Here is an 18,571-nt window from a genome sequence, read left to right as displayed (position 1 = left end):
AGCTCTGTGTGATGTGTATGTGTGTGTGTGTCTGTGTTTTTTTGTATGTTTTTTGTTTAGCTCTGTGTGATGTGTAGGTGTGTGTGTGTGTGTGTGTGTCTGTGTTTTTGTGTATGTTTTTTGTTTAGCTCTGTGTGATGTGTAGGTGTGTGTGTGTGTCTGTGTTTTTGTGTATGTTTTTTGTTTAGCTCTGTGTGATGTGTAGGTGTGTGTGTGTGTCTGTGTTTTTGTGTATGTTTTTTGTTTAGCTCTGTGTGATGTGTAGGTGTGTGTGTCTGTGTTTTTGTGTATGTTTTTTGTTTAGCTCTGTGTGATGTGTAGGTGTGTGTGTGTGTCTGTGTTTTTGTGTATGTTTTTTGTTTAGCTCTGTTTGATGTGTAGGTGTGTGTGTGTGTGTGTGTCTGTGTTTTTGTGTATGTTTTTTGTTTAGCTCTGTGTGATGTGTAGGTGTGTGTGTGTGTGTGTGTCTGTGTTTTTGTGTATGTTTTTTGTTTAGCTCTGTTTGATGTGTAGGTGTGTGTGTGTGTGTCTGTGTTTTTGTGTATGTTTTTTGTTTAGCTCTGTTTGATGTGTAGGTGTGTGTGTGTGTGTGTGTGTCTGTGTTTTTGTGTATGTTTTTTGTTTAGCTCTGTTTAATGTGTAGGTGTGTGTGTGTGTCTGTGTTTTTGTGTATGTTTTTTGTTTAGCTCTGTGTGATGTGTAGGTGTGTGTGTGTGTGTCTGTGTTTTTGTGTATGTTTTTTGTTTAGCTCTGTGTGATGTGTAGGTGTGTGTGTGTGTGTATGTGTGTGTGTCTGTGTTTTTGTGTATGTTTTTTGTTTAGCTCTGTGTGATGTGTAGGTGTGTGTGTGTCTGTGTTTTTGTGTATGTTTTTTGTTTAGCTCTGTGTGATGTGTAGGTGTGTGTGTGTGTCTGTGTTTTTGTGTATGTTTTTTGTTTAGCTCTGTGTGATGTGTAGGTGTGTGTGTGTGTGTCTGTGTTTTTGTGTATGTTTTTTGTTTAGCTCTGTGTGATGTGTAGGTGTGTGTGTGTGTCTGTGTTTTTGTGTATGTTTTTTGTTTAGCTCTGTGTGATGTGTAGGTGTGTGTGTGTGTCTGTGTTTTTGTGTATGTTTTTTGTTTAGCTCTGTGTGATGTGTAGGTGTGTGTGTGTGTGTCTGTGTTTTTGTGTATGTTTTTTGTTTAGCTCTGTGTGATGTGTAGGTGTGTGTGTGTGTCTGTGTTTTTGTGTATGTTTTTTGTTTAGCTCTGTGTGATGTGTAGGTGTGTGTGTGTGTCTGTGTTTTTGTGTATGTTTTTTGTTTAGCTCTGTGTGATGTGTAGGTGTGTGTGTGTGTCTGTGTTTTTGTGTATGTTTTTTGTTTAGCTCTGTGTGATGTGTAGGTGTGTGTGTGTGTCTGTGTCTGTGTTTTTGTGTATGTTTTTTGTTTAGCTCTGTGTGATGTGTAGGTGTGTGTGTGTGTGTGTCTGTGTTTTTGTGTATGTTTTTTGTTTAGCTCTGTGTGATGTGTAGGTGTGTGTGTGTGTCTGTGTTTTTGTGTATGTTTTTTGTTTAGCTCTGTGTGATGTGTAGGTGTGTGTGTGTGTGTCTGTGTTTTTGTGTATGTTTTTTGTTTAGCTCTGTGTGATGTGTAGGTGTGTGTGTGTGTCTGTGTTTTTGTGTATGTTTTTTGTTTAGCTCTGTGTGATGTGTAGGTGTGTGTGTGTGTCTGTGTTTTTGTGTATGTTTTTTGTTTAGCTCTGTGTGATGTGTAGGTGTGTGTGTGTGTCTGTGTTTTTGTGTATGTTTTTTGTTTAGCTCTGTTTAATGTGTAGGTGTGTGTGTGTGTCTGTGTTTTTGTGTATGTTTTTTGTTTAGCTCTGTGTGATGTGTAGGTGTGTGTGTGTGTGTCTGTGTTTTTGTGTATGTTTTTTGTTTAGCTCTGTGTGATGTGTAGGTGTGTGTGTGTGTGTATGTGTGTGTGTCTGTGTTTTTGTGTATGTTTTTTGTTTAGCTCTGTGTGATGTGTAGGTGTGTGTGTGTCTGTGTTTTTGTGTATGTTTTTTGTTTAGCTCTGTGTGATGTGTAGGTGTGTGTGTGTGTCTGTGTTTTTGTGTATGTTTTTTGTTTAGCTCTGTGTGATGTGTAGGTGTGTGTGTGTGTGTCTGTGTTTTTGTGTATGTTTTTTGTTTAGCTCTGTGTGATGTGTAGGTGTGTGTGTGTGTGTGTGTGTGTCTGTGTTTTTGTGTATGTTTTTTGTTTAGCTCTGTGTGATGTGTAGGTGTGTGTGTGTGTGTGTCTGTGTTTTTGTGTATGTTTTTTGTTTAGCTCTGTGTGATGTGTAGGTGTGTGTGTGTGTCTGTGTTTTTGTGTATGTTTTTTGTTTAGCTCTGTGTGATGTGTAGGTGTGTGTCTGTGTCTTTGTGTATGTTTTTTGTTTAGCTCTGTGTGATGTGTAGGTGTGTGTGTGTGTCTGTGTTTTTGTGTATGTTTTTTGTTTAGCTCTGTGTGATGTGTAGGTGTGTGTGTGTGTGTGTCTGTGTTTTTGTGTATGTTTTTTGTTTAGCTCTGTGTGATGTGTAGGTGTGTGTGTGTGTCTGTGTTTTTGTGTATGTTTTTTGTTTAGCTCTGTGTGATGTGTAGGTGTGTGTGTGTGTGTTTTTGTGTATGTTTTTTGTTTAGCTCTGTGTGATGTGTAGATGTGTGTCTGTGTCTGTGTCTGTGTTTTTGTGTATGTTTTTTGTTTAGCTCTGTGTGATGTGTAGATGTGTGTCTGTGTCTGTGTCTGTGTTTTTGTGTATGTTTTTTGTTTAGCTCTGTTTGATGTGTAGGTGTGTGTGTGTGTGTGTGTGTCTGTGTTTTTGTGTATGTTTTTTGTTTAGCTCTGTTTAATGTGTAGGTGTGTGTGTGTGTCTGTGTTTTTGTGTATGTTTTTTGTTTAGCTCTGTGTGATGTGTAGGTGTGTGTGTGTGTCTGTGTTTTTGTGTATGTTTTTTGTTTAGCTCTGTGTCATGTGTAGGTGTGTGTGTGTGTGTGTGTGTGTGTGTGTGTCTGTGTTTTTGTGTATGTTTTTTGTTTAGCTATGTGTGATGTGTAGATGTGTGTGTGTGTCTGTGTTTTTGTGTGTGTTTTTTGTTTAGCTTTGTGTGATGTGTAGGTGTGTGTGTGTGTCTGTGTTTTTGTGTATGTTTTTTGTTTAGCTCTGTGTGATGTGTAGGTGTGTGTGTGTGTGTCTGTGTTTTTGTGTATGTTTTTTGTTTAGCTCTGTGTGATGTGTAGGTGTGTGTGTGTGTCTGTGTTTTTGTGTATGTTTTTTGTTTAGCTCTGTGTCATGTGTAGGTGTGTGTGTGTGTGTGTCTGTGTTTTTGTGTATGTTTTTTGTTTAGCTATGTGTGATGTGTAGATGTGTGTGTGTGTGTCTGTGTTTTTGTGTGTGTTTTTTGTTTAGCTTTGTGTGATGTGTAGGTGTGTGTGTGTGTCTGTGTTTTTGTGTATGTTTTTTGTTTAGCTCTGTGTGATGTGTAGGTGTGTGTGTGTGTCTGTGTTTTTGTGTATGTTTTTTGTTTAGCTCTGTGTGATGTGTAGGTGTGTGTGTGTGTTTTTGTGTATGTTTTTTGTTTAGCTCTGTGTGATGTGTAGATGTGTGTCTGTGTCTGTGTCTGTGTTTTTGTGTATGTTTTTTGTTTAGCTCTGTGTGATGTGTGTGTGTGTGTGTCTGTGTTTTTGTGTATGTTTTTTGTTTAGCTCTGTGTCATGTGTAGGTGTGTGTGTGTGTGTGTGTGTGTCTGTGTTTTTGTGTATGTTTTTTGTTTAGCTATGTGTGATGTGTAGATGTGTGTGTGTGTCTGTGTTTTTGTGTGTGTTTTTTGTTTAGCTTTGTGTGATGTGTAGGTGTGTGTGTGTGTCTGTGTTTTTGTGTATGTTTTTTGTTTAGCTCTGTGTGATGTGTAGGTGTGTGTGTGTGTGTCTGTGTTTTTGTGTATGTTTTTTGTTTAGCTCTGTGTGATGTGTAGGTGTGTGTGTGTGTCTGTGTTTTTGTGTATGTTTTTTGTTTAGCTCTGTGTCATGTGTAGGTGTGTGTGTGTGTGTGTGTCTGTGTTTTTGTGTATGTTTTTTGTTTAGCTATGTGTGATGTGTAGATGTGTGTGTGTGTGTGTCTGTGTTTTTGTGTGTGTTTTTTGTTTAGCTTTGTGTGATGTGTAGGTGTGTGTGTGTGTCTGTGTTTTTGTGTATGTTTTTTGTTTAGCTCTGTGTGATGTGTAGGTGTGTGTGTGTGTCTGTGTTTTTGTGTATGTTTTTTGTTTAGCTCTGTGTGATGTGTAGATGTGTGTGTGTGTCTGTGTTTTTGTGTATGTTTTTTGTTTAGCTCTGTGTCATGTGTAGGTGTGTGTCTGTGTCTGTGTCTGTGTTTTTGTGTATGTTTTTTGTTTAGCTCTGTGTGATGTGTAGGTGTGTGTGTCTGTGTTTTTGTGTATGTTTTTTGTTTAGCTCTGTGTGATGTGTAGGTGTGTGTGTGTGTGTGTGTCTGTGTTTTTGTGTATGTTTTTTGTTTAGCTCTGTTTGATGTGTAGGTGTGTGTGTGTGTGTCTGTGTTTTTGTGTATGTTTTTTGTTTAGCTCTGTGTGATGTGTAGGTGTGTGTGTGTGTGTGTCTGTGTTTTTGTGTATGTTTTTTGTTTAGCTCTGTGTGTTTGTGTTTTCTCACAGGAGACGTACACAGAGGCTGCAGGCCTGCAGAGATACGGTGCATTCTACATGGATTATCTCTACACCATGGAGAACAGCAGCAGTAGAGGTACTGCTCTCATACCTGTCTCACTCTCCTCGCCTCACACCTGTCTCACTCTCCTCGCCTCACTTCATCTCTCTTCACCTGTCTTCACCTGTCTCACTCTCCTCGTCTCTCTTCACTTGTCTCACTCTCTTCACCTGTTTTCACCCGTCTCACTCTCACCATCTCTCTTCACCCGTCTCACTCTCCTCATCGCTCTTCACCTGTCTCACTCTCCTCATCGCTCTTCACCTGTCTCTCTTCATCTGGCTCACTCTCTTCACCTGTCTCACCCTTCTTGTCTCTCTTCACCTGTCTCACTCTCCTCATCTCTTTTTACCTGTCTCACTCTCCTCATCTCTTTTTACCTGTCTCACTCTCCTAATCTATTTTCACCTGTCTCAATCTCTTCACATGTCTCACTCTCCTCACCTCTCTTCACCTGTCTCAATCTACTCATCTCTCTTCACATGTCTCACCCTCCTAAACTCTCTTCACCTGTCTCCCTAACCCTGCTGTTTTAAATATCCTGGTGAAATATCTGTCCGTCTGTCTCTGTCCCAGCTGATAATGATCTAAAAGTAAACACAGATATCATCAGCTTTGGCACTCAGAGAAGTGTCGCTCTTCCAGCAAAGCTAAAATTACTCTTTCAGATTGGAATGTCTTGTGAGTCAGAGCTCATCTCCCCTCAGAGACTCGAACCCGTGACCTCAGTCTACATCAGAGTGCCGCAGAAGCAGCGTCAGCACTACATAAATGAAACTCAAACCTGTGGCGTGTCCTCTGTCATAATAACTGCAGCGCTGAGGTGCGGATCTCCTCTAATGTTTCAAATCCGGCTCATTCCCCCCCCCCATGTCCTTCAGCAGCACTCTGAGCCTCCAGATGTTTGATATTAGACTTAATCCAGCCCGGTCTAAATGGGAAGAGGAAGTGACATCACTCACTGCACTTTTAATCTCCCCAAATCAGGAGGGAATTTGAGCAGCTCATGAACTTTTCTCTGTTCCTTCATGTACAGTAACAAGACTCCAGCGTTCCACACACAAATCCACTTTTATCAAACACACAGCTGGGTGTGTGTGTGTGTGTGTACAGTAGTGTTTCTGCAGATGTGTGTGTGTGTACAGTAGTGTTTCTGCAGACGTGTGTGTGTGTACAGTAGTGTTTCTGCAGGTGTGTGTGTGTGTGTGTGTGTGTTCAGTAGTGTTTCTGCAGGTGTGTGTGTGTACAGTAGTGTTTTTACAGGTGTGTGTGTGTGTTCAGTAGTGTTTCTGCAGGTGTGTGTGTGTACAGTAGTGTTTCTGCAGGTGTGTGTGTGTGTGTTCAGTAGTGTTTCTGCAGGTGTGTGTGTGTACAGTAGTGTTTCTACAGGTGTGTGTGTGTGTACAGTAGTGTTTCTACAGGTGTGTGTGTGTGTGTGTGTGTGTACAGTAGTGTTTCTGCAGGTGTGTGTGTGTGTGTGTACAGTAGTGTTTCTGCAGATGTGTGTGTGTGTTCGGTAGTGTTTCTGCAGGTGTGTGTACAGTAGTGTTTCTGCAGGTGTGTGTGTGTGTGTGTACAGTAGTGTTTCTGCAGGTGTGTGTGTGTACAGTAGTGTTTTTACAGGTGTGTGTGTGTGTGTGTGTGTGTTCAGTAGTGTTTCTGGAGGTGTGTGTGTGTGTACAGTACTGTTTCTGCAGGTGTGTTTGTGTACAGTACTGTTTCTGCAGGTGTGTGTGTGTGTGTGTACAGTAGTGTTTCTACAGGTGTGTGTGTGTGTTCAATAGTGTTTCTGCAGGTGTGTGTGTGTGTGTGTGCAGTAGTGTTTTTGTGTTTTTACAGGTGTGTGTGTGTGTGTTCAGTAGTGTTTCTGCAGGTGTGTGTGTGTGTGTGTGTGCAGTAGTGTTTCTACAGGTGTGTGTGTGTGTTCAGTAGTGTTTCTGCAGGTGTGTGTGTGTACAGTAGTGTTTCTGCAGGTGTGTGTGTGTACAGTAGTGTTTCTGCAGATGTGTGTGTGTGTGTGTGTGTGTGTGTACAGTAGTGTTTCTGCAGGTGTGTGTGTGTGTGTACAGTAGTGTTTCTCTAGATGTGTGTGTGTGTGTGTGTACAGTAGTGTTTCTGCAGGTGTGTGTGTGTGTGTACAGTAGTGTTTCTGCAGATGTGTGTGTGTGTACAGTAGTGTTTCTGCAGGTGTGTGTGTGTGTGTACAGTAGTGTTTCTGCAGGTGTGTTTGTGTGTGTGTTCGGTAGTGTTTCTGCAGGTGTGTTTGTGTGTGTGTACAGTAGTGTTTCTGCAGGTGTGTTTGTGTGTGTGTACAGTAGTGTTTCTGCAGATGTGTGTGTGTGTGTACAGTAGTGTTTCTGCAGGTGTGTGTGTGTGTGTGTGTGTACAGTAGTGTTTCTGCAGGTGTGTGTGTGTACAGTAGTGTTACTGCAGGTGTGTGTGTTCAGTAGTGTTTCTGCAGGTGTGTGTACAGTAGTGTTTCTGCAGGTGTTTGTGTGTGTGTACAGTAGTGTTTCTACAGGTGTGTGTGTGTGTGTACAGTAGTGTTTCTGCAGGTGTGTGTGTGTGTTCAGTAGTGTTTCTGCAGGTGTGTGTGTGTGTGTGTGTGTGTGTACAGTAGTGTTTCTGCAGATGTGTGTGTGTGTATGTGTACAGTAGTGTTTCTGCAGGTGTGTGTGTGTGTGTGTGTGTGTGTACAGTAGTGTTTCTGCAGGTGTGTGTGTGTACAGTAGTGTTACTGCAGGTGTGTGTATAGTAGTGTTTCTGCAGGTGTGTGTGTGTGTACAGTAGTGTTACTGCATGTGTGTGTGTGTACAGTAGTGTTTCTACAGGTGTGTGTGTGTGTACAGTAGTGTTTCTACAGGTGTGTGTGTGTGTACAGTCGTGTTTCTACAGGTGTGTGTGTGTGTGTGTGTACAGTAGTGTTTCTGCAGGTGTGTGTGTACAGTAGTGTTTCTGCAGGTATGTGTGTGTGTGTACAGTAGTGTTTCTGCAGGTGTCTGTGTGTGTGTACAGTAGTGTTTCTGCAGGTGTGTGTGTGTGTACAGTAGTGTTTCTGCAGGTGTGTGATGTGTGTAGTAGTGTTACTGCAGGTGTGTGTGTGTACAGTAGTGTTTCTGCAGGTGTGTGTGTGTACAGTAGTGTTACTGCAGGTGTGTGTGTACAGTAGTGTTCCTGCAGGTGTGTGTGTACAGTAGTGTTTCTGCAGGTGTGTGTGTGTACAGTAGTGTTTCTGCAGGTGTGTGTGTGTGTGTACAGTAGTGTTTCTGCAGGTGTGTGTGTGTGTGTGTGTACAGTAGTGTTTCTGCAGGTGTGTGTGTGTGTGTGTGTGTGTGTGTGTGTACAGTAGTGTTTCTGCATGTGTGCGTGTGTACAGTAGTGTTTCTGCAGGTGTGTGATGTGTGCAGTAGTGTTACTGCAGGTGTGTGTGTGTTCAGTAGTGTTTCTGCAGGTGTGTGTGTGTACAGTAGTGTTACTGCAGGTGTGTGTGTGTACAGTAGTGTTTCTGCAGGTGTGTGTGTGTGTGTACAGTAGTATTTCTAAAGGTGTGTGTGTACAGTAGTGTTTCTGCAGGTGTGTGTACAGTAGTGTTTCTGCAGGTGTGTGTGTGTACAGTAGTGTTACTGCAGGTGTGTGTGTGTACAGTAGTGTTTCTTTAGGTGTGTGTGTGTGTACAGTAGTGTTTCTTTAGGTGTGTGTGTGTGTACAGTAGTGTTTCTGCAGGTGTGTGTGTGTACAGTAGTGTTACTGCAGGTGTGTGTGTGTACAGTAGTGTTTCTGCAGGTGTGTGTTTGTACAGTAGTGTTTCTACAGGTGTGTGTGTGTGTGTGTACAGTAGTGTTTCTGCAGGTGTGTGTGTGTGTGTGTGTACAGTAGTGTTTCTGCAGGTTTGTGGGGAACGTAAATGTGTGCATCTGTGTGTGTTGTTTTTCAGTTTGTGCGGGGCTTCAGGATTTCTCTGGGTTGCGTAAGGACGAGATGCAGCTGGTGCAGGAAACATCACAGAAGAGGATTGTGATTGGTCCATTAGATTTACAGCTTCACAGCAGTGCTGTTCATCGCATCTTGAAGATGGCTGCGTGCACTTTTGACCACGAGTACCAGCCTTACTGCAAACCACAGCCTGGTAAAGACAAACGCATACAAAACCACACGTATAAATAAAAGTTCCCGTCAGTGTGCAAGAGTCTTTAAACACCTGACAAACATTCCACACGAGGTTTCATGAAAAAACGTCAGATTGTTCCTTTAGCTCATTTTTGTTAGCACAAGCAGAACAAAGGTTTGACTCCCAGTGAACACACACACTCTAATAAAACATGTTTACCTACAATTCATTTTATGAAAAAATATGCAATAAACAAACATAAAGACGTAAAAGCAGTCAGTAACTGAGTGTGGCCATGTGCATGAACTGCTTAAACTGCTCATTTCTCTTCATGACACTCTCCAAACGCCATAACCTGATATATCTGGTACATACATTTTGAATCCAAAATGTAGGACTGACAGTAGGGTTATTTCTTAAGACACTTTATGCACCAGTCAGCAGATGAGACGTGAGGAGATGATGGGCTGAACATGTCTGTCTGTCTCTCATGCAGATGTTGTGGAGGAGTGTGTGAGCGTCGGGCCAGAGAAGGTTTCGGCTTTAGAGGAGTTTAATCCCACCCGTCAGACGAGCGTGATGCTGATGAAGGCTCGAATCACAGTCCCTGCGGCTGAATACAACTTACTGCATGTCATATTACCTGCTTTACTGAGACGCAAGGTACACGAACATACTGAGTTTACTGTATGTGTGTCGAACTCCACCTGTTTGTGTGATTAATGAGTGCGTTTCCTCAAGGTGTCGACTTGTGTACTTACGTATGCACATATTATGTGTTTCTGCAGGTGTGTGTGTGTGTGTGCAGTAGTGTTTCTACAGGTTTGTGTGTGTTCAGTAGTGTTTCTACAGGTGTGTGTGTGTGTGTGTGTTCAGTAGTGTTTCTACAGGTGTGCGTGTGTGTGTTCAGTAGTGTTTCTGCAGGTGTGTGTGTGTGTGTGTGTTCAGTAGTGTTTCTACAGGTGTGCGTGTGTGTGTTCAGTAGTGTTTCTGCAGGTGTGTGTGTGTACAGTAGTGTTTCTACAGGTGTGTGTGTGTGTGTGCAGTAGTGTTTCTACAGGTGTGTGTGTGTTCAGTAGTGTTTCTACAGGTGTGTGTGTGTGTGTTCAGTAGTGTTTTTGCAGGTGTGTGTGTGTTCAGTAGTGTTTCTACAGGTGTGTGTGTGTGTTCAGTAGTGTTTCTGCAGGTGTGTGTACAGTAGTGTTTCTACAGGTGTGTGTGTGTGTGTGTACAGTAGTGTTTCTACAGGTGTGTGTGTGTGTACAGTAGTGTTTCTACAGGTGTGTGTGTGTGTGTGTGTGTTCAGTAGTGTTTCTACAGGTGTGTGTGTGTTCAGTAGTGTTTCTACAGGTGTGTGTGTGTTCAGTAGTGTTTCTGCAGGTGTGTGTGTACAGTAGTGTTTCTACAGGTGTGTGTGTGTGTGTTCAGTAGTGTTTCTGCAGGTGTGTGTGTGTACAGTAGTGTTTTTACAGGTGTGTGTGTCTGTGTGTGTGTTCAGTAGTGTTTCTGCAGGTGTGTGTGTGTACAGTAGTGTTTCTGCAGGTGTGTGTGTGTGTGTGTGTACAGTAGTGTTTCTACAGGTGTGTGTGTGTGTACAGTAGTGTTTCTACAGGTGTGTGTGTGTGTGTTCAGTAGTGTTTCTGCAGGTGTGTGTGTGTACAGTAGTGTTTCTACAGGTGTGTGTGCAGTAGTGTTTCTACAGGTTTGTGTGTGTTCAGTAGTGTTTCTACAGGTGTGTGTGTGTGTTCAGTAGTGTTTCTGCAGGTGTGTGTGTGTACAGTAGTGTTTCTACAGGTGTGTGTGTGTGTGTGTTCAGTAGTGTTTCTGCAGGTGTGTGTGTGTACAGTAGTGTTTCTACAGGTGTGTGTGTGTGTGTGTGCAGTAGTGTTTCTACAGGTGTGTGTGTGTGTGTTCAGTAGTGTTTCTGCAGGTGTGTGTGTGTGTGTGTGTGCAGTAGTGTTTCTGCAGGTGTGTGTGTGTGTGTACAGTAGTGTTTCTACAGGTGTGTGTGTGTTCAGTAGTGTTTCTACAGGTGTGTGTGTGTGTTCAGTAGTGTTTCTGCAGGTGTGTGTGTGTACAGTAGTGTTTCTACAGGTGTGTGTGTGTGTACAGTAGTGTTTCTACAGGTGTGTGTGTGTGTACAGTAGTGTTTCTACAGGTGTGTGTGTGTGTGTGTTCAGTAGTGTTTCTACAGGTGTGTGTGTGTGTGTTCAGTAGTGTTTCTACAGGTGTGTGTGTGTGTGTGTGTTCAGTAGTGTTTCTGCAGGTGTGTGTGTGTGTGTACAGTAGTGTTTCTACAGGTGTGTGTGTGTGTGTGTTCAGTAGTGTTTCTGCAGGTGTGTGTGTGTACAGTAGTGTTTTTACAGGTGTGTGTGTGTGTGTTCAGTAGTGTTTCTGCAGGTGTGTGTGTGTACAGTAGTGTTTCTGCAGGTGTGTGTGTGTGTGTACAGTAGTGTTTCTGCAGGTGTGTGTGTGTGTGTGTGTGTTCAGTAGTGTTTCTACAGGTGTGTGGTTGTGTGTTCAGTAGTGTTTCTGCAGGTGTGTGTGTGTACAGTAGTGTTTCTACAGGTGTGTGTGTGTACAGTAGTGTTTCTGCAGGTGTGTGTGTGTGTGTACAGTAGTGTTTCTGCAGGTTTGTGTGTGTGTGTGTGTGTTCAGTAGTGTTTCTACAGGTGTGTGTGTGTGTGTGTGTGTGTGTTCAGTAGTGTTTCTGCAGGTGTGTGTGTGTACAGTAGTGTTTCTGCAGGTGTGTGTGTGTGTGTGTACAGTAGTGTTTCTACAGGTGTGTGTGTGTGTACAGTAGTGTTTCTACAGGTGTGTATGTGTGTGTTCAGTAGTGTTTCTGCAGGTGTGTGTGTGTACAGTAGTGTTTCTACAGGTGTGTGTGTGTACAGTAGTGTTTCTACAGGTGTGTGTGTGTGTGTGCAGTAGTGTTTCTACAGGTTTGTGTGTGTTCAGTAGTGTTTCTACAGGTGTGTGTGTGTGTTCAGTAGTGTTTCTGCAGGTGTGTGTGTGTACAGTAGTGTTTCTACATGTGTGTGTGTGTGTGTGTGTGTGTGTTCAGTAGTGTTTCTGCAGGTGTGTGTGTGTACAGTAGTGTTTCTACAGGTGTGTGTGTGTGCAGTAGTGTTTCTACAGGTGTGTGTGTGTGTTCAGTAGTGTTTCTGCAGGTGTGTGTGTGTGTGTGTGTGTGTGTGTGTGCAGTAGTGTTTCTACAGGTGTGTGTGTGTTCAGTAGTGTTTCTACAGGTGTGTGTGTGTGTGTTCAGTAGTGTTTCTGCAGGTGTGTGTGTGTACAGTAGTGTTTCTACAGGTGTGTGTGTGTGTGTACAGTAGTGTTTCTACAGGTGTGTGTGTGTGTGTGTACAGTAGTGTTTCTACAGGTGTGTGTGTGTGTGTGTGTGTGTGTACAGTAGTGGTTCTACAGGTGTGTGTGTGTGTGTGTGTGTGTGTGCAGTAGTGTTTCTACAGGTGTGTGTGTGTGTTCAGTAGTGTTTCTGCAGGTGTGTGTGTGTGTGTGTGCAGTAGTGTTTCTACAGGTGTGTGTGTGTTCAGTAGTGTTTCTACAGGTGTGTGTGTGTACAGTAGTGTTTCTACAGGTGTGTGTGTGTGTACAGTAGTGTTTCTACAGGTGTGTGTGTGTGTACAGTAGTGTTTCTACAGGTGTGTGTGTGTGTACAGTAGTGTTTCTACAGGTGTGTGTGTGTGTGTGTGTGTGTGTTCAGTAGTGTTTCTACAGGTGTGTGTGTGTTCAGTAGTGTTTCTACAGGTGTGTGTGTGTGTGTGTTCAGTAGTGTTTCTGCAGGTGTGTGTGTGTGTACAGTAGTGTTTCTACAGGTGTGTGTGTGTGTGTGTGTGTGTTCAGTAGTGTTTCTGCAGGTGTGTGTGTGTACAGTAGTGTTTTTACAGGTGTGTGTGTGTGTGTGTGTGTGTGTGTTCAGTAGTGTTTCTGCAGGTGTGTGTGTGTTCAGTAGTGTTTCTGCAGTTGTGTGTGTGTTCAGTAGTGTTTCTGCAATTGTGTGTGTGTTCAATAGTGTTTCTGCAGTTGTGTGTGTGTTCAGTAGTGTTTCTACAGGTGTGTGTGTGCTCAGTAGTGTTTCTGCAGTTGTGTGTGTGTTCAGTAGTGTTTCTACAGGTGTGTGTGTGTTCAATAGTGTTTCTGCAGGTGTGTGTGTGTACAGTAGTGTTTCTACAGGTGTGTGTGTGTACAGTAGTGTTTCTGCAGGTGTGTGTGTGTGTGTACAGTAGTGTTTCTGCAGGTTTGTGTGTGTGTGTGTGTGTTCAGTAGTGTTTCTACAGGTGTGTGTGTGTGTGTGTGTGTGTGTTCAGTAGTGTTTCTGCAGGTGTGTGTGTGTACAGTAGTGTTTCTGCAGGTGTGTGTGTGTGTGTGTACAGTAGTGTTTCTACAGGTGTGTGTGTGTGTACAGTAGTGTTTCTACAGGTGTGTATGTGTGTGTTCAGTAGTGTTTCTGCAGGTGTGTGTGTGTACAGTAGTGTTTCTACAGGTGTGTGTGTGTACAGTAGTGTTTCTACAGGTGTGTGTGTGTGTGTGCAGTAGTGTTTCTACAGGTTTGTGTGTGTTCAGTAGTGTTTCTACAGGTGTGTGTGTGTGTTCAGTAGTGTTTCTGCAGGTGTGTGTGTGTACAGTAGTGTTTCTACATGTGTGTGTGTGTGTGTGTGTGTGTGTTCAGTAGTGTTTCTGCAGGTGTGTGTGTGTACAGTAGTGTTTCTACAGGTGTGTGTGTGTGCAGTAGTGTTTCTACAGGTGTGTGTGTGTGTTCAGTAGTGTTTCTGCAGGTGTGTGTGTGTGTGTGTGTGTGTGCAGTAGTGTTTCTACAGGTGTGTGTGTGTTCAGTAGTGTTTCTACAGGTGTGTGTGTGTGTGTTCAGTAGTGTTTCTGCAGGTGTGTGTGTGTACAGTAGTGTTTCTACAGGTGTGTGTGTGTGTGTACAGTAGTGTTTCTACAGGTGTGTGTGTGTGTGTGTACAGTAGTGTTTCTACAGGTGTGTGTGTGTGTGTGTGTGTGTGTACAGTAGTGGTTCTACAGGTGTGTGTGTGTGTGTGTGTGTGTGTGCAGTAGTGTTTCTACAGGTGTGTGTGTGTGTTCAGTAGTGTTTCTGCAGGTGTGTGTGTGTGTGTGTGCAGTAGTGTTTCTACAGGTGTGTGTGTGTTCAGTAGTGTTTCTACAGGTGTGTGTGTGTACAGTAGTGTTTCTACAGGTGTGTGTGTGTGTACAGTAGTGTTTCTACAGGTGTGTGTGTGTGTACAGTAGTGTTTCTACAGGTGTGTGTGTGTGTACAGTAGTGTTTCTACAGGTGTGTGTGTGTGTGTGTGTGTGTGTTCAGTAGTGTTTCTACAGGTGTGTGTGTGTTCAGTAGTGTTTCTACAGGTGTGTGTGTGTGTGTGTTCAGTAGTGTTTCTGCAGGTGTGTGTGTGTGTACAGTAGTGTTTCTACAGGTGTGTGTGTGTGTGTGTGTGTGTTCAGTAGTGTTTCTGCAGGTGTGTGTGTGTACAGTAGTGTTTTTACAGGTGTGTGTGTGTGTGTGTGTGTGTGTGTTCAGTAGTGTTTCTGCAGGTGTGTGTGTGTTCAGTAGTGTTTCTGCAGTTGTGTGTGTGTTCAGTAGTGTTTCTGCAATTGTGTGTGTGTTCAATAGTGTTTCTGCAGTTGTGTGTGTGTTCAGTAGTGTTTCTACAGGTGTGTGTGTGCTCAGTAGTGTTTCTGCAGTTGTGTGTGTGTTCAGTAGTGTTTCTACAGGTGTGTGTGTGTTCAGTATTGTTTCTGCAGTTGTGTGTGTGTTCAGTAGTGTTACTGCAGGTGTGTGTGTGTGTACAGTAGTGTTTCTACAGGTGTGTGTGTGTGTACAGTAGTGTTTCTGAAGGTGTGTGTGTGTGTACAGTAGTGTTTCTGAAGGTGTGTGTGTGTGTGTTCAGTAGTGTTTCTGAAGGTGTGTGTGTGTGTACAGTAGTGTTTCTGAAGGTCTGTGTGTGTGTACAGTAGTGTTCTACAGGTGTGTGTGTGTGTTCAGTAGTGTTCCTGCAGGTGTTTATGTGTGTTCAGTAATGTTTCTGCAGGTGTGTGTGTGTTCAGTAGTGTTCCTGCAGGTGTGTATGTGTGTTCAGTAGTGTTTCTACAGGTGTGTGTGTGTGTACAGTAGTGTTTCTGAAGGTGTGTGTGTGTACAGTAGTGTTTCTGAAGGTGTGTGTGTGTGCAGTAGTGTTACTGCAGGTGTGTGTGTGTTCAGTAGTTTTTCTGCAGGTTTGTGTATGTTTCTGATAGCGTGTGTGTGTGTGCGTGCGTGTGTGTGCGTGTTTGCGTGTACACGAACATACTGAGTTTACTGTATGTGTGTCGCAGTCCACCTGTTAGTGGGTTTAATGAGTGCGTTTCCTCAAGGTGTCGACTGCACAGGCGTCTGCACCTCAGTTCCAGCTCTTGCGTCCTCTGCCTGCGCTGCAGTTGCATTTTGAGCGTGTCACGTTTGAACATTCTGCACCCATGTATGAAGAGGAAGTAACATGCGCAGCCAGCAGCCTGAATCAGCCATCAGAAACACTCCTGCACAACTGTTACACACACAGCTACCTGAAGGTACACACACGCCGCACATACTTCTGCTTTAATCTCACTTTACTTATATAATTGTTTGTGTTTTATATATTTAATATATACTTTAATTGCGAATCTGTGAAATCTGCAGGAACTCATGTTCTCTCTCTCTCTGTGCTTCTGTCTGTCTGTGTTTCAGGTCATTGAGCTTCAGGCGGGTCTGACTGTAATTGACTCTGAGGGGGTATTCCATCCGCTCCTTCCCATTATTCCTACTTTCAGTACAGCACTCTATGGGAAACAACTCCGTTTGCCTGCTTACTGGTGAGACAACATGCACACACACACCTGTGGGATTGTGGGTAAGGAGTTTGGATGAGTGGATGGTGATAAATATCCTGTCATTAGCTGAGAGTCTGAGTGTGTAAATGAGAGCCATTAATGCTGTGTCTGTGCGTGCGTCTGTGTTCTGGTGCTAGCCGGAGGTGAGGCGTCTCACACGGTACCGATCACCCTTCATTTAAAGAAGTCCCCGGAGCCCGTCAGGTCGGGCGGCCCGTTCCTGCAGCTGCTTTAAGTGTGTGTGTGTGTGTGTGAGACGCGGTAATGAGACGCAGAAGTGCAGCCTGCTAAAGCCGTTACAGTGCTCACATGAGGAGAGCAGAACTCTACCACCACCACTGATCAAGGCCACATCACACACACACACACACACACGCGCTGCTGCAGGGCTCTCTGGGAAACTCTAAAACTCATCTGGATTCTTAAGCCGTGTGTAAGAAGAGCATTGCAGCTTCTTGACTACGGGTTAATGTAGTCCTCAGCAAGTGCTGCATTAGAGCTGTTGTCATGACCATCAGCATGTCGACTGTGCAGCTAAAGACTAGTATACACAGTGCTGGTCCAGACCAACATTTAATCAGTTAACATTTTTGAACACTACTCAAAATGGTGGGTAGTATTTAAGATTTAATTGTGTATGTAAGATTTACAAATGAAACCAGAAGTGCCTCTGGACCAGTGTTTACATCTAAGTGATCTATATATGCATTAATAAATGCAAGGAAGACCATTCAGTATGAAAAGAGATCCAGCAGGAATTCAGAAAGCAAATGCGAGTGACACACACACTGACCAACACACACACTGACGAACACACACACTGACGAACAAACACACCGACACACTCACACAACGCACATAATGCACACATGCATACACACACACTGACACACACACCGACACACGCATGCACATACACTGATACACGCACACACACACAGACACACTGATACACACACATGCACACACCGACACACGCTTGCACACACTGATACACACACTGACACATACACGCAAACATGCATGCACGCACACAGGCACACACTTACACACGCACACACACTCAATGAAAGGGATTCAGATTTCTCTGCTATGAAATTTGAGCCCAATAATGCAGAAGTCATTACTGCTGAGTGTGCGTGTGTGCGTGTGTGTGTTACTGTGCCACTAATCTCAAAAAGAAAGCAGAAAGCGTCACCAGACAACAACATTTGTAAAGCACACGCTCACACAACAGTGCCACCGATTCAATTTTTGATAGAAGCTCCTCCCCCTCTCATCGCTGCCGATGCCCTTGAGCAGCAGTCCCGTCCGCCCGTGACCTCTCACCTCTCGTCCTTAGCTGCTGTGTGCTGCCGTGATCCCTGCAGTACGTCAGCAGCCTCCTGCAGCGCGAGCGCGCCGCTGTCAGACGTTACGCGCCGAACCACCCAGAAGCACAACAAAGTGAGTGTGAGAGCAGCAGTTAAGTGCTTGCAGAGGTTCTGGGATGCGTCTCTCCGTCAGCTCTGATCAGACACATGCCTTTATTACCCAGACATCACACACACACGAGCTGTGAGCATCAGCGTTACATATCTGGATGAATGTTTCTTTTCACTTCTGGTGCATTTGTAGTTTGTTCATTTGTAGAAATGTCAGTCTGGATAAGACAAACAGGCTATTGATTTAAATATGTTTTCACTAAATCATGTTTGACTGTGATCGTGTGTGTGTGTGTGTGTGTGTGTCAGGGGGAGACAGTCTTCGGTTGCGTTGTATGAATGCATGTTTGAGCTTCCGCAGGTGTGTGTTCAGCTCACACGTGCTCAGGTGCTGCTGCTGAGCTGCATGTATCACAGTTGGATGTATGGTGTGGAAGGCGGAGCCTGCGCCGGTATCAGCGACACCCTCATTAACCACGCCTACAGACCCCCAGGTACTCTACCTGCACAAACACACACACACACACACACGCGTGTTTCTATACAGTTAGTGTGTGGACTGCTGTGAGTTGGTGATTATACTGTAGTTGAACATCATTGATGTTAGTGTGTGTCCTTGTGTTGATGGAGTGGGCAGTCCTTGTGGGGGCTGTGTGTCCGTGACATCTGTCTGATATGAGATGGTCAGGTCAGTGTGTTTTTGCAAACTGCGTGTGTGAGTCAGACAGAATAACTGACATGCATTTAGTGGCTTTAAAACTCTCTCTCATGTCGTCGTCTTTCTTCCTCTTCATCTTTCCTCTCATCCTCTCCTCTTGTCCTCTCCTTCACTCATGAAGAAATGTATTTTTTCACACCGTTCACAGCATCAGGAATGTGGCACATGCCAGAATGACTCTTTCCAGAATACAGATGTCTAATAAACACACACACACACCATCTGGAATGTTGGGGTGAGGCATCTATTCATACGCGTGTGTGTGTGTGTTGGGCTTTGCCCTCAGGGTGTTTGATGGGGTGTGTGACCCCAGTGACCATAAGCTGTTTGCTTATGCACCTCTGCACCTGTACCACACACACACGTTAGAGATGAGTGCTTGGACGTCTATAAAGGGAATAACGGTTATATTTGCGTCGAGTGAGTGATGAGTATGTTGTAATGTTTTCCTGGAGAACAAACACATTCTGCAGAATAATAGTAATGTCACACTGATCAGATATTCCCATGACTGTGTTTACATGTTGATTTGTGTTTCCACAGGTGTGAAGTCAGTGGGTTCTGCTCCCGTTCTGGAGTTGTGTGTTCAACGTGTTGAGCTGAAGGTGTGTGTGCGGCCGGCGCTCTTGTGTGTTTCTGGAACTCTGGAGCTGTTAAAGTTTGTGCCAGGACGCCGGGTAAGAGCAGCTGCGCACAT

The sequence above is a fragment of the Barbatula barbatula genome (assembly GCF_947034865.1).
Source record: "Barbatula barbatula genome assembly, chromosome: 12".
NCBI classification, from domain to species: Eukaryota; Metazoa; Chordata; class Actinopteri; order Cypriniformes; family Nemacheilidae; genus Barbatula; species Barbatula barbatula.
The sequence above is the reverse complement of the archived record's forward strand: the minus strand, read 5'-3'. Positions refer to the sequence as shown.